Source organism: Gossypium hirsutum, chromosome A12 (assembly GCF_007990345.1).
Source record: "Gossypium hirsutum isolate 1008001.06 chromosome A12, Gossypium_hirsutum_v2.1, whole genome shotgun sequence".
NCBI lineage: Eukaryota > Viridiplantae > Streptophyta > Magnoliopsida > Malvales > Malvaceae > Gossypium > Gossypium hirsutum.
In genome coordinates this window covers 108,672,943-108,690,246 of record NC_053435.1, presented here as the reverse complement: position 1 = coordinate 108,690,246, position 17,304 = coordinate 108,672,943, and the positions used below count along the sequence as shown (strand labels likewise).

General features: G+C 26.3%; 1 pseudogene; it reads left to right on the top strand.

Moving 5' to 3' along the window:
* Positions 1 to 14,728: 14,728 nt before the first annotated feature.
* LOC121211915 (uncharacterized) lies at positions 14,729 to 14,817 on the top strand (annotated as a pseudogene).
* Positions 14,818 to 17,304: the final 2,487 nt, after the last annotated feature.

The window sequence follows — 17,304 nt, the reverse complement described above, 5'->3', positions numbered from 1 at the left end:
ACACCGGCTATACCCTGCAAACACAAACAACAAGAAACAGCAGCAACAACAGAGGCCAAGTAGCAGAAAAAACAAGAGCAAAAAGACAAAAAATAGAAAATAAAAGTCTTGTAACTTGGCTTTAAAAGCCAGAACCTGGTCATTGAAATTTCTTGGTCCCTTTTTTGGAGAAAAGCTTTTTACACACATCAGTAAAAATCAAGAAAACAAAATCAAGAAAGGTTGATTTTAGTCTCTACTTGTTCGGTTTCTTTTTGTTCAATTTATATTTTTTATCTTTTTATTTTCATTACAAATCTATTTTAAATAGAAAAATCAATAAAAAGAAAACAAAAAGAGGAGAACCTTACCCGAACGCCCCGTGGTCGGCCATCGAAATTCTCCTCTCCGTCGCTGAAGTCGATTTCAAGAGAGAAAAATGGGTCTTTCTTTCATATATCATTTTTTTGAGGGGGTTTTGAGGAAGCTTGGTTTTCAAATTCTTTAAACGGAGGTGAAAACCCTCCTTTTCACTTGCCTTCAACCACCGTCCATGGTGGCCTTAACGGCAGTGGCGATGATGGGTATGAAGCCCTAGCCAAAAAGAGAGAAATGGGGGAGAAAAGGGGAAGGAGAGAAAGCAAAAAGCTTTCTATTTTCTTAAAAAAAAGGGCTGGAAACAAAAAATAAAAAAAGAGGGTTTTAAGTTTTTTTTTTTAAAAATAAGCCTGCACTTTAACCCATTTATCAGGCCTAATATGTGCCTTTTAATTGAAAATGGGGGAATTGTGCATTAGGTCCTTCCCATTTGCGCAAACATTCAATCATGCCTCATTTATTTCATTTCTTTTTAATTTGGCTTTGACACTTATGTATATTAGCATTTCGGTCCCATTTCTTTTTATTTTATTATTTTCGCCCCAAATTTCTGTCTAGAGTTCAAATTAGCCCCTTTTCGTCCTTTTCTTTTATATTTTCTTTTATTATTTAACATTATGGTATTATAATTGTATTTTATTTTCTTGCATATTATTTACTATTATTATTATCACCTTCATTCCATTATTATTATTGCTATTGCTTTTTTTTGTTGTTTATATTTTTATTTATATTATTATTAGTATCATTATTATTATTATTATCTCCATTACTATTATTATTATTATTATTATTATTATTCTCTTGTTATATTACTATTATTGTTATATTATCACTATTTTTCTTACTATTATTATTACTACAACTATTATTACTATGATTATATTTTCTTTTTATACCCATTTGCTTATTACCTCATTGATTTTATATCATTACTATTATAATAATTATTATCATTACTTTTCATCGTTATATATATATTTTTTCTTTTCTCTGTTTTATTACTATTATTAATATCATTATTAATATTATTTTTATTTCTATTTTTATTTTTATTAACATATTTTTTTACCATATTATTATTTCCTTTTTATACATATCATTATTGATATTAACATATACTATTATTATTAATGTACTATTATTTTCTATTTATTACTATTATATTTATTACTATTATTAATATATTTTTTTTTTCTTTTCTTTAGTGCTATCACTATTATTATATTATTCGTCTTATTAATGTACTGTTACTATTTCCCACTTAGCTATTATTACTATTATTATTTTTACTATTATAATTATTATTAATCTTTTATTATTCTCTTACATTGCTTGTTTGTCTTACTCCTCTATTTCTGATCTCATCATTCTTATTATGCATTTATTTTTATTCTGTTATGTTCATTGATATCGAAATTCATATTTGTTTGCTCATTTTTCGCTATTCCACTTTACCACGAATTTATATTAATTACCCAACGAAAATAATTCTTTCATAAAAGCAATATTTCGCGTTTGAAAAGTTCGAGAAAACGTACCCTAACGTGCTGGGTTTCGATTCCTCGTTCGACCAAATGGCCAAATACCCTTTTAAACTTTCAATAATAAAGGCAATATTTCGTATTTAGAAAATTCGAGAAAATCGTGCCCTAACTTACTGAGCTTCGATTTTCCTCGCGTTGTTCCTAAATAATCGAATACCCTTTGAAAATTGAAATAAATGAGGTTTAAATAAAAATAAAAGGCAAGCTTACTCTTAAAAATACGAGGTGTCGTGTCCTAACTTACTGGATGTGACATCTTGTTAATTCGAGATAAGAAGGAATTTTTCATTTTGATTTATCCAAGTAATTTTTTTTAAAAAAATAACGCAAATATAAAGAAGGATCGTATTTTTAAATTCTTTTCGAGTTTTTTAATTTTCGACATAAATACATTAAATAATCAACTAAGGTACCAATTTTGGGCGTGTCGAGGGTGCTAATCCTTCCTCGTGCGTAACCGACTCCCGAACCCTTTTTTCTGAATTTCGTAGACCAAAATCGTTATTTTAATAAAAATTAAATCGTTTATTAAAACAGCCACTCTTCTAGGTGACCCGATCACACCTCATCAAAAAAGATTGGTGGCGACTCCCACTTTCGTTTTCATTTTTCAAAACCCAAGTTGACCCCGTTTTCCGTCAAAAAAATGGTGTCAACAGTAAATATTGAATCCTATTTAATTTAATTTTTCAATAAAAAAACATGAAAAAAATAAGTTGTGGTCTATTGATTCGGGATTCAATAACATGAGTTTGTAAAAAGAAGAGTGTTGAATTTCTATTTTTGAAGATTCAAGCGGTCGCTGAGCTTTAGAGACACATTGGTCCTTTAAATTTTTAAAAATTTTAATTATACCATTATAATATTCTAAAATTTTTAATTAGACTTTAAAAAAATTAAAATCCTAAAAATGTCAGTTATGCTTTTCAAAATTTTTAAAAATTCCCAATAAAACTTTCAAAATTTTAATTAAACCCTAAATCTACCGCTAAGTAATTAATAATAAAAAAATAAAAAGGAGGCGTTAAATGGAAGATATAACACACAAATGTCTAAGATTTTATAACGATGATTAATGAATTAAACGAAAAAGTTAGTGGGAAAACAAAAAAAAAAAAGAGGTTAGGAAGTATATAATATATATTAATATTAGACATTATGATAATAGTATCATAAAATATGAGAAAGAAAACAAAGCACTAAAAATTTAGGACAAGAAAATGAAAAGGAAAAAGCAACCTAAGTGTTGTCTTTATCACCTCCATATAATATTAAATTAAAATTAAAATTAATAAAATAAAATTGATTGGTGATATTGTTGGTGGGTATATTGTAATGAAATGGAACTGATAGATGTATTGTTTCCCACTAACAAGTGTTGGGTTGGCCGTTTCTCCGACAATGCTTCGTGGGTTTCTCACCTCTTGTCCCTATGCCCTCTCTCCTCCACCCACCTTTTTGCCTTTTTTTTTTTTTAGGTTTTGTCTTTTGGTTAAATTATGGTTCTGGTCCCTCTATTGTATCATATGAGATTTGAACCCATGCCCTTGGTGGCTATGTGTTTCCTAAACTCTATGAACCAGATTAGGCTCTCCTATGAGTTAGGAGATAAAAACTGGGGATAAAACTAATCATAGACATCATAAGCATTATACTTCCATTATTTGTGGGTCCGAGTCTGACTTCCCTTCAACAAGTCTTTATATTTTAATATGTATTAAATGCTCAAATTAGGGCTGAACCTTTTAGAAGTTACTTGTATAATAGTCAGACATTTCAAAATAGTCAAATAAGTGTTGAACATTTAAGAAGGTGCTCAAGTAAGAATTTTTCAAATGTCGTATCTCAAGATTCAAATTTTATTTTTATCTTTTGTCATTTCAAGTAATATCTAACCTAATGGTGATGTGTTCTATTTTAAACATGTTGTTATCGCCTATTTTGTAGAATAAATTACGATGAAGTGTGAAAAAAAAAACTCTTATTTTAGCACATTTGAAAATGTTTGGTCATTTTTTAATAATTTCAAAAGTTTGACTCTTATGTAATATTTCGGAAGGTTTGTTGGGTCACTAGTTCATTCATCATGTTAATAGATTTAGTCCACTGCTGTGAAAAAAATCCATTGAAATGTGGCATTATTGGAATGTGGCCTCGTATTTTTTTATTTTTCTTTTCCCAGTTAAACTTTATTTTTTTAGTTTCACACTTAAACTCTTATTAGTGTAAATTATTTTATTATTATTTGACCACAACTTTTTCACTCTAAAAAATAGCTCATAACATAATTAGGTATTAGCTTTCATAAGCTTTCAGAGAATTTTGTGTTTACATTTTGAGAGTTCTTTTTTCAGGTTTCAGGATTTAGTTTTGTCTCCATCTTTGTACCCTTCGTTTTTTCCATTATATTAAAATAATATTTGTCTGTAGTTTTTTATCCTCTTCGGAAGAGTTTTTTTACGTAAATTATTTGGGTTTGATCTTTTCAATTTCTTTAATATTTTATTTGTTTGTTGTTTAATTGAGTTTTTCCCCAACATTTATAAATTCTAAAAACATCTAAAAAATAAATAGTATAAAAAATAAAAACAATTAATAAATAAAAATATGATTACGAAATTTAGAAAGCTACCATTTGACTTTGATGCAGAGTTGATCAGCGAAGTATTTTCAAGTTTTATACTCTAAAAATATATAAAGCTGCGGAACGAGAGCTAGTCTTAAGCATATTGATTTATAATTTTTCGTCATTTTTTGTCTTTAAACATGCGTTATTTGTCAATCACCATAAATCACGTCAACAATTAATTTTTTTTAAATTTTAAAAATATTTTAAAAAATTTAACAATTTTAAACATGTATAAAATATTTTTTTTAAATTTAAAATTAATTAACTGTTGATGTGACATTATCTACGTGTATACCAGATCAATAAATTTAACAAATGTTAATTTTTCATCTATTTTGGAGTGAGTTGACAAACAATGTAAGTTCAAGGCTAAAAAGAGGCCAAAAAAAATTAAATGGATAATTAAAATGATTTTTTTGTAAAGTTAGAGGGCCAAAAAATCATTATACCCAATTCTTATTTTATTTTGGGCAAACTACATTAATAGTCAGCAACTATGGATTCTTTTTTTCATTTTTGCCACCCAACTATTAGTAAATCTCTTTTTTTTATCAATTAATTATGAAAAATTACAAAATGGTCACTAAACTTTTTAATTTTGTCTTTTTTGGTCACCTAACTATCTTTAATTTTGGGGTATTTTCATTTTTACATTAACCAACTAATGACCAAAAGAGACCAAATTGAATAGTTAAGTAAATTTTTTTGTAACTTTTTTATGGTTGGGTGACAAAAAAATGCTAATAATTAGAGGATCATTTTGTAACTTTTTAAAATAAGACAATAAAAAAGAGAAAAAAACATAATTATGTGAACTTTATCCTTTTATTTTTAACCCTTCAACATTACGTAATTAAATCTTTTTAAACAATTACCAAGAGTCTTTTCGGCTAAGTATTAATGATTGACAATATATTTTTTTTATCGCTAGTCATTTTACCACATATAAATCAAGCCTGCATGTTTGGATTTCCATGCTTTTCTAAAATAAATATAAAATAATGTTTTGTAAAAGTAATTTAATCACGCGGGGAAGACAATTAGAAGAGTCTAATTTCATAATCATTTACCTTAATTATAACATAAATATATGTAGTTGCAAAAGGACAAAATCATGTGTAAGGACATTATTGGGTAATTAATAATTAAGGTTTATAACGAATATCAATTGATAACTAATTGAGATGTTAACTAACTAATATTAGGTAAAATATTAAAATTATACATTAACTTTAAATTAATGTGCAATTTGACATACATTGATTTTGATCTGATATAGTTTTATATATATATATATATATAAACTTTAATTTTGATTCAATTATATCTATTTTAAAAAATAAATGCGTCAATTTATTTTTATATTGAATAAATATAATTATTTGTGTATTTAATATATAAATATAAAATGATGTTATATCAATAATTATGTTAATAGTTTGTAAGAATTTAATCAAATTGATATTTTATAATTTATAAAATTATACGAAATCAAAGTTATTGTATAAAATTAAACATTAAATCAAAAGTCGTGTATAATTTTAAATTTACCCCATTACTATTTTTTTTTAAAAATTGATAATTATTAATAAAAACAAAAACAAATAGTTGTAAAAAAAATGCAAAAAGAAGTAAAAGTACCATGGAGGGCCCTATATTAGAAATTAAATTACATTTTGTTCCCTCTACTCAACAAATGGACAAATTAGTCCTTATACATTAGATTAAAGAACAAATTGGTCCTTTTGTTACTATTTCTACTGTTAAAAATTAAATTTATATATCAGTTTGAGGTACACGTGGCACGCCAGGTGTCACTACCTGATTGTTAATTTGTCAACGAGACTAATTTTTAATAAATATGATCAATTTATTCTTTAATCTAATATATATAAACTAATTTATACATTTTTTTGAGTGCGAAGACAATCCAATTTAACCCAAATTAATGTCTAATAAGTCCATGCATTCTTTATTTTTAAGAGGGGAACTAATAATTATTTTTGAGAAGAAAAAAAAAAAGAATAACAGCAACTGCATAGAACTTAATTTGTGTGCATGCACGTGAGTTTGTTTTTATTCGTGGTTAAAATTCTAAAAACTACTGAAGAGGATAGAAAGAAATAATAATAATAATAAAATTATTATTTTAATTTTTTATTGTAGCTTAGTTTATTACGCAACGCATGCAGCAATCTCATATATATAAGTTAGTTTAAATTATATTAGTAGTGACAGAAATTATATATGTTTTGAGCATTTAATTATAAAATAATTATTCAACTATTTAACTTTATCTTTTTTAGTCATCTAATTATTCATTTTTACTTTAGTTAAATGATGATAAAAAAAAACAAAATTAAATATTTTAATAACAAAAAATTCATAATGAAATGACCAATTGATAATTTTTCATCCATAATTGAATAATCTTCACCATACCATAGTTTACCCTTTATTTTATTATAATATTATTATACTCCAATAAAAAATATATTATTGGAAGAGTCAAGAGTGTCCGTCCATTGCACGTGAAAAGTGAAAGTGGTCTTAAACGGATGTTTATAAAATTGGTGCTGGGCTAAATGAATCTTGGTAACAGTATGCACGACATCTACTATTTTTATATTATTTACTTCTAATTAGAACATTTTATTTAAATCCGTAATATTTTCCTAAACTCGAATTTATATGAATCTAAAAATTGATCCGATCTCAAATTATTCAAAACCAAAATGATATCAGAACTTGAAAAATCGATTATAAAAAATTATAATATAAATAAATTTGTGCAAAACCTACTTGAGTTTCTAAGTAATTAACAGATGTTCCTTAAAAAGGAATGTCTTGTTTTTTTAAGGTTATTTATTTATTTCAATTTGAATCTTGAAAATAGGGTATGAGATTTGTAGGGTAATTAGATAGACTATTACGACTTCAATTTAAACAAGTTCCAATATATACCAAAGTAATTAAATATATACAACTACACAATAAATTATTCCATTGCTTTCTCTTAATATATGAATGAAATATTTATCATAAGTTTAATATTTGATATATCGTCACTGAAATAAAATGTTTCGCAGAATTTATATCTCATGAGTTAACTGAATATAAATTCAATTAAAAAATATTGAAAAATCATTCTTTTTTAAAATTTTACTATTATAATCAAATTTTATTTAATTTGTATAATTCTTTTCGTGTGGATGTGTCGTAATATAATATATAAACATTTTAAAAATATGACATATTCTTAAAAGAATAGGGGCAACTTTGAGAGGATAAGGGATGAATAATATGGGCAAATATATTGATCCCATATTTTATTTTTCTTTGTCAATATATATATATATAATAGCAATGGTTGGAATCATAATAAATCTTGGATTTTACCCAAATTGCTCCCTCGTAAAATTAAAGAAAATCAAAAGAAGTAGTCTTTTAATGTATGTCCTTCCATATCATCTTGAGAGTCACAAAACTTTTTGTCATCACGTTTTTGAAAGTTTACACTTCAAAGCATATAGGTTGTCGTTTCTTTAAGGATATGCTCTTAATATTATATTTATATAACTCGAGAAATTTATTTATATTTGTCTAAAGTTAAAACATTTTATATTTTTTTATATAATTAATATTTTAGCAATTCAGTCATTAAATTTGTTAATATAATTATACCTGTTATGTATATATATAAGCGAAAATACTTATTAATTTTTCTATTATAGAGACCGGATTAAATTAATCGTTTTATTATTAAATAAAGCAACTTAATTATAATATTATTAAAAATAATAAATTAAATTAATTTATTTAATAATAAATAAAATATTTTAATCCGATATTAATATATATAATTCCCCAAAAAAAGGCAAAACCTAGTGGGAAAGGCCCACAATTTATAAGCATGCACTCAAACATGGATGTACGAGTTGCAAGTTTACTAATTAAATTAAAATTGCCGACATTTGTTTGTTGGTTAAAGTTTTTGTTAGGCATTTATTTAAATAATATAAATTTATAATTTTAATATTATGTTAATAAATAAGATTAAATTAATAATAAATTAAATAAAATTAAAAGAATAAAATATATAAATATTAAATTTGCAATTAATAGTTAATAATCTAATTTATTTGTCCTGAATTTTGATTTTTGTAATTGAGAATCCACATTTTTTTTTTCAATAGAAAAGAAAGGAAAAGTTTTTAGATATTGTGTGTCTTGAGATGCTATAACCAAAAAAAGAAAAAGAAAAGGGAGATACTCTCCTTTTTTTTGTTTGTAGCCTTTTAGCGACATGGCCGAGCGGTAAGGTGGGGGACTACAAATCCCTTATTCCCTAGTTTAAATCCAGGTGTCACCTAATCAACAAAAAACGCGAACTCCTAACGTCTCCTAACGTCTAGGATTCAAGGAAAAACTAAAGTAGTGGAAGGGAATCCGTAAATCTTGATATGGGAGCCCCCTTACTAACAGAGTGGCTACAAGAGGAGTCTTGAATTAGATTGGATAATGGGAGTGTCTAATTAACTAATGAATGATTGTAGAAGGATGGGAAGATACTTTGTATACAGATGGATGAAAGTCTCTGAGTGTTCAGGCATTCAATTAATATTGACTGGATAGATAATTGACTTTTACTTAATGAGGGACACCCAAAAAAAGAATAAGTCTTATTATTGATACATGTGAGTAACATTATTTTGATACTTTCAAAAGTGTTACTCTGCATTTAGTGTACCTTTTACATAAAATTTGTATCATCCTTTGTGGAGTTTAATGGTTATATAAATCCATTATTTTTTTTAACATTAATATCATTATATATAATGTTTAGAACTATTTATAATCCCTCCTCAACTTTTGAATAGGAGGATAATGCGCTTCAGTTCACTCGAACCCACATCCCTTTTGTACTAATAACAATATTGATGTCAATCGAACTAATATTCAATTAGCTATATAAATCCAATATCGAAAAGCATGATGCTGTGAAGTTTGTCTTGAAGTAGACGAATCATGAAATTTTAAGATCGTGGACATCATGATATTTCATACATTTGATGTATGATTTCCATTAGAAATTATTGTTTCTCTGGGTTACGTATCTATATGCATATATTTGAATGTTTTGCAATAATTGGTTTATCAATTTATCGGTTTCTTATCTTACTAATTAAACAATAAATATACGTTTCTATATATTTTAATCAGCTACATTATTTTATGAACTTGTTATTAGAATTACATTATATATTTTGATTACTATTATTAAACATTTGTTTGAAAAATAAAAGGACGAATATATATATATAATTTCATTATATTAATGATTACCCTTCAAATAGGGTATGATCCATTCATTTGATGTGGAAGTCAAATTAAACATGTATTAAATAATAAATGACAAAAATGATAATGAAGGAGAGCCAAACCCATATCTACACTAATTTCAACCTCACTTGCTATATCTAATATTTGGTTAAATTATACTTTTTTGCACATTTAGAATTTAATTATTTTATTTTTAATTTCAGAAATTCAATCCATCTATTTTTTATATTTCATAATTTTAATCCAATTGTTAATTCAGTTAAATTTTTTTATTAAATTTAATAGTACAATATTGTGAAATATAAAAAAAAAACACTTAAATTGTTAGTCATATAACAAAATAAAAAATATATATTTAATGAACCTGAATTTAATAATTAAATATTAATAAAGTTAACAATTAAATTTTTATTTTTAAATTCGAAAAATATAAAAACTAAAATATAAGTACATAAAAGCAAAACAACTGATTTTTAAATGTAAGAATGAGAACATAAACTAAAAAAGGCACATTTTAACCTCCATATTTTGGGTGCATAGGCGATCCCCTTGCAGAAATGGTATTATTGGGCCTATTGTCTCCATTAGGTTCAAATTTGGGTTTGGTCCCTATATATTTTCGGCCATCAGTTGGGTCCTATTTTTGAATAGTAAATAATATTATTAGGCCCATTTCTCTGTTAGGCCCAAATATAGATATGGGTTGGGTCCCCTATATTTCTATTGGCCTACTGTTAGGTTGAAAATATGGGTGGAGTCACTTATATTTCGAAAGTAAATAATGGTATTTTGCCGTTTGTTCTCATTAGATTCAAGAACGGGTTGGGTCCCCATATTCAATTTTAAATATTGATATTGAGCCTAAGGTCTCCATTAGGTTCAAATATGGGTTGGGTCCGCTAATACGAATGTTAATTTACATATAGAAGTTTTTGAGAATTTTGAAATTTTATGTTTCAAGTCACTTTATGTAGATGTATGATTTTTCTATGAATTTATTCTAATTAGTAAGTTAATTTGAATTGGATTCAATGATTATTAATATAATTGTTATGTATAATTTTTAACATGTATGTTGTTATAGTTTATTGAGTGTGTATAAATTATACATGTTAGACAAGTGTCAAATATGGAATTGAGCATATCTCGTGAGCTTTATGTACATTACTTTGTATTACTATTCGATATATTGTCAATAGAATTTTTTTTGTAATGAAATTGTTATACTCTAGTAATTGGGACGGAGCAATGAACTCGCTTGTGGTCTAAAATCAAGAGTGCTTCTTGGAAATACTCTTCAGCTTGACATTAAAGAAGCCTCCCACTTATTAATCAACGTGTCAGATTCCAACCACAATATCACATTTGATGTGATTAAAAACATGTTTTAGAGCCACCTTGCCTAGGCTTATTGATACATGTACGGATGAGGTGAAGATTATTCAATTCAGTTCAATTCACTCAAATTGTCAATTTTCAAGTTTGAAAAATCAGCTAAGTTGTGTTGACTTTTTGGATGGGATCTAGGTATTTATGGGTTGAGATATCTTCATAGCGTTTGAAGGTCTATTTATTGACTTCAAAACGCATTTTGAATCACTTAATTTCAAGTTCAAGAACTCAAGTTATGACCATTTTAGTGAAGATTATGCGAGCAAAATTTCTGGACTAGATTATTACGAAAATTATAAGTTTCGAGTTTTTTAATTCGAGTTCAAATCATATTAGGTTCGATTTTTAGGCTTAATTTTTATTACATACGAACACAATTTTGTACTTATTAGGTATAATTATTTTATTTTTTATTTATTCCAAAATTTGGAATTTTTTTAATATTTTAAGTTATTTGGATGTAGTTAGTTAGCCTTTATAAAAGCCTCAACATTATTCATTAAATAGACAATTATTTTCATTAATAACATTTTTAATTATGAAGTTAGCTTTTTTGTATAAGATTTTTTTTTGTGATTTTTAGAAGTAATTTTCTTCTTGATTTTCTTTAATCAGTGGTGAGAATCCATTCTTCATTCTTCAAATTGTCAAGGAATTTGATAACAAGGAATTAAACAATTGGTTTACTCGTTCCCTCTATTCATCATATCCATTGGTTTACTCGTTCCATCTTTTACTCTCTCTTTTTTCTTTATTATTTATTCATTGTTATCAGATTTCTTCTTTCAACGCTTTTGTTTTTTTATTTCTAAATTTTTTTAGTTTATCTTTACAAGTCAAATCTTAATCATTTTTTTCGAGTCGAACAACTTGAATATAATTTTAATTATTTATTCCTTATCACATATATAAGAGACCACTTAACTAATTGTCTCACCTTCTTATAAGAACTTAACATTCAACACCTTAGCACTAGGTCTTAAAGGTATATAAGACTCAAGGTCTAGAGTCGAAGGCAAGCTCTTTCTCTTATCCCATCCCTCTCTCGTGTCATCCCTTTTGCTTTTGATCATCTTAAATGATAAATCTTCATCTTATATCAAATAAGGTGAATCGTACATTCTCATCACTATTTTTGCACTACCTAATTATCCTTTCAACATAAAAAATAAATATAAAGCTAAATTCCATTATAACTTTTTCAACCCTGAAATACAAATCTCAACTATATCAAATAATTTATTTATTTATTTTTGTTTTTATACATAAAATAAAATTTCGACACGTGTATTTTTATAATAAAAGAATCAGATTCCTCTTATTTAACAAAAATTAAAAAAAAGGAACATATTTGAATAATATTTCACTATGCTGCATTATTGATGATTTTGTCTCGACCCGAATACATTCTATATAAAAGAAATTGTTGCACTCAATGAAATAACTACAAAATGACAAAAATCTTGGGAATGGAGAAGGAAAATGACGATGAGGTCCCCCGCACATTGTCGTAAGTGCTCACTCGTCAATTTTATATTTCTTTCCTCGAAATCCCCCCACCAAATCCAAAAGCCAATTAGTCTCACACACACACACACGTATAATATATATATTTATATATAACAAAGTCTAATGATGGGAATATCACAGGTTTTTTACCTCAATATTATAAAAAAAATTGTACACCAAAATAGGTTGTTAATTAGATTAATTTTGAAAATAGTATATTTTTTTAAGTTGAGCCTACTTGATAGGTCAATTTATTTTTTTAATATTAAAATTTTTTCATTTAAAAAATTATTATTGTATTATTTTTTTTTGAGTTAGTATAGAACTTGGGGTATATATACGGGAACATACATACATGTTTCACCTATCTGACAGGCTCAATTAGTTATTTTAATAATGCATATTTTATTCGGATGAAGTATGTATTAGCAGATTCACTAATATGATTATATATATATAGATATTTACGCATGTATCACATTACAAAAACAAAAATTTAAATATTTATACCTAATAAAATATGTATCTCATTACAATAATAGTTATTTTCTAAATAATATATTGTTTTATAATTTTATTTTTTATTTAATATTTTAATTTAATTTTAATAACGCATACTTTATCCGCATGAAATATCTATTAGTAGTTTCACTAATATATATATATATAGATTTAAGGTCCATAAAGTTTTTTTTTTCCATGAGTGATATGACTCATGCATGAAGAAAATATGGGCAACATGCAGGGGCAGCAAAAGCAATGGCAGCAGCAGCCAAAAGCAGCTGCAGCAACAGGAGTAGGTGGGGCCATTTTCGTAATTAATCTGGCTGACAACCCATTTTCGTGTATAAATTTTTTATTATAATATTGGGGTCAAAAACCCAAATATCACCATTCCTCTGTTGAGTGTACTTGAAAGATCGAGATATATATAAATTACTTAGAATCCTAATAAAATTGTTTGAATTATATTGAATCCTTAAATTAGATAAGTTGAATTAAAAATCGATTAAGTATCAATATAGAAAAGGGGATTAAATCGATTAATTTAAAATTTTGTATGAATTGATTGAATCGAATAAAAAAATATTGAATCAAGCAATTGAAATTTTTTTAATTCTTTATGAATTTTTTAATAATTTATTTAATCAGATTGGATGGATCGGTTAGATCGACGAATCAATGGTCTAATCAATTCAACCACCTATCTAATTTTAAAAAATATTAATTTTTTAATACAACAATGGTTTCAACCTAAATTACTTTTTAAATAAACAAACACTTGATTAATAGTTATGTTGTATGAAAAATAATGTATTAGGTTTATTTAATTAAAAATTGAAAATATATAGATTGTGTTCAAAATTATTTTAATCAATTATGCTTTATATATTTTTTTTTATAGTTATCACTAGGTATAATTTTACTTATCTCTCCCGTTAAAAGCAACAAACAAATTATGCATGATAAGATTTTATTTTATTTCTTTTTAAACTCAAAAATTCTCTATCACAAATTAAAGTACTGGAGTTCATTATTTTAAAAGATATCTTGACTTCACAAGACAGCCTAAAGATTGACAAATGTCACCATGATGTTTACAAATAAAAATAAAAATAAATTGATTATATTTTAAATATAAAGGTTTCAATTTTTTAATTGGTTTATAAAATTTAAAAGGTAAGAGTACAAAATTACAATAAGATTTAGGATTTTTATTTTTATGCTATATAAATTAGTTATTTTCATAAAAAATAAATTATTTGTGTGGTGACTGTTTCACTTGGATGACTCTTAACTTTCTGCTCAAAAGAAGCTTCTAATATGTTAAGTTTAGTGTTGTTTTTAGTTACCTCTTGTTTGGGCACGAGCAATTAGAAGTCAATCGCGAGTGGATCTACAAATGGGCGTTAACCCGTTGTAGAATGCTTCCACTTCCATCCAATCTGCCATACCAAGATGAGGGAAACGTCTAATGATATCTTTGAAATGTTCCCATGCTTCATACTGCGTAAAATAGGTAATGTCGTTCCTGAGCTTCACAGTTTTCGTCGGCGGGAAGCACTTAAGCAAGAACCAGGCTGCTGGTTGGTTCTAGGTAGTGATGGATCTTGGTGATAGTGAGTGTAACCATTGACTTATGACGGAAATAAAGTTAGTCTAATTAAATCATCCAATATTCTCAGGGATTTGTAAGTATTACAAACATCTAAGAAATTTTTTAGATGTAAATTCGATCCTCATTGAAATTGAGTATTTTTCTAAAGCATACTCAAAGTAATAGGCTTTATTTCAAAATTTTCAATACTTTCAAGTAACCTAATACTACCCAGAATTCTTTCTCCTTCAGGCATTGAATTGGATTTTGTGCATTTGGTCTATTTTTATTAATGGGAGGATTAATCAGATGAATATTATTGGGTGGTAACGCCATGGTTTCAGAATTCAAAATTTTTAGAATTTCGATTACTCTTCTCTGTTTCTTAAAGTCTCAAAGTGTTTTCTCTATCTCAGGGTTGAAGGGTACGCCATATTTATCACTCTTAGGCATGCACTATTAAAAACTAAAAAGAAAGACAGTAAATTAAACTAAACCTAGCTTATTCTAGGGTTATAAAAGTAAATTTAGTTCCTATTTTGAGTTTTACTCTATTATTTTGTAAATTCACTTCTCTCCAGGCAAAAAACTTATCACGTGAAAAGTGAATATAATTAATGATAACAATTAATATATATAATTAAAGCTTAATATTTGTTACTACTTTTCACCATTACTCATAAATATATGAGATTGTTGTTAAGTAAAAAATTACAATTAAATAATTCTATTGAAGGAAGTATTTCGAAGATTGATCTCATAGAGAGATTTGTAATTTTTGAAAAAAAATAAAAATCCCAACATAATAATTTAATTAAATTAATATGATTTTAAGAATTAACTAAAAGTAAATAAAGCAATTATTAAAAGATTAAAAATAAAATAAGTAAATAATGAATTTAATAATAGAGCTTGCAATATAAAAAATATCGTAACCGACATCAAATCAGTAAACAAGAACAATAAAGCAAACATACTAATAATAATTGAAAAGAGATTAAGAGAAAAAAATATTATTAAATAATTGCAGCTCCAAATCTCAATCCTAATGCTGCTTTGACGAACATTAGTACGATGACTACAATTACTATGAAAGAAAACCTTGAAGAAAACTTAAAAAATATGAAAGCTAATGTTTTTCTCTTTCAGCGCACTTAATGACCTAAATATGACTATTTATAGCATAATGATAATTTAAGTATGGCTTTATTCAACTTGGACGCAATTACGCAAAGAAACGAAATCAAGTGTGAAAAGATGACAAAACGGTGCAGGGACGCATGTTGTAATGACAGTGCTATAGAATGCACATCCTTAAGGAAGGATTTTCCAACCCTTCATGCAAAACGAGAAATACACGAAAATGCCTAATAATTGGACATAAAAGGATGCTTCATAGACTCAATAGTCACCTTTAAAGGAGGTCTAAGCTCAATAACCTTTTAATTTGTGCTCTCAACTAGGTAGAGGGACTCTTTACTTGGCTCCTAAAAGGACCGAGTCAAAGAGAATTTTAGATAAGGAGAAGATTGACAATAAGCAAAAGGATAACAAAAAACTACTCTAGACAATACAAGCAAGACCTAACAATAGGAAAAAAAAACACTTTCTTAGGACAACCTTAAAAAAGAGATAAAAAATGGAACCCAACCTTAATCTTGATTAGCCAAATCCCTAAAAGAAATGAGAAATTTGGAGTTCATGAAGCAAGAGATAAATAAGTATCACTTGGTACTTGAGAAGTTGATCAAAGATATAGGAGATTAAGAAAGAGATTACTAAAGCCAATTGAGTCTTTTAACTCGACTGATATAAGTATTATTGTCAATATACGAATATGTGAGTTTGAGTGCGTTGAGACATATTATCTTTCTATTTATGAGTTGGAGAGGAGTTATAAATAGTTCTAGACATTATGCCAAAAAAGAGTAAATGTAATGAAATCTGTAATGAAATTAAGAAAATAAAGAAAAAAATTACTAAAAAAAATACTAACCCATAGAGAGAAAAGGGAAAAGAAAAAGATTGATTGTTCCCTAATTGTATTTTACTACTTCTGTTCGGTGCTTAAAAACATGGAGAGGTTCCAAATTTGGATGAATAAAATCCAATAAGAACTAATAAGTTTATTTTTGCATAAAAAAAGAAAGATGGTTAGTTGAAACCCAATAGATTCTCTTTCTTTTAATTTTACCTACAATTATTCAGTATAGAAGTGATTGTGTTTAGAATTAAATTATATTTTATCTCATTTATTGAAAAAATAAGTTGGTTAGTTCTGTAAGTTAAATTAAAGAGTAAATGAATAATTTCTATTAAAAAATTCATCTACTTTTATTATTAAAAACTGATATAACTAACAAAATAACTAAACAATAATATATAAAATGCTACATATATCTCATGATAATATATATAAATCAAATTTT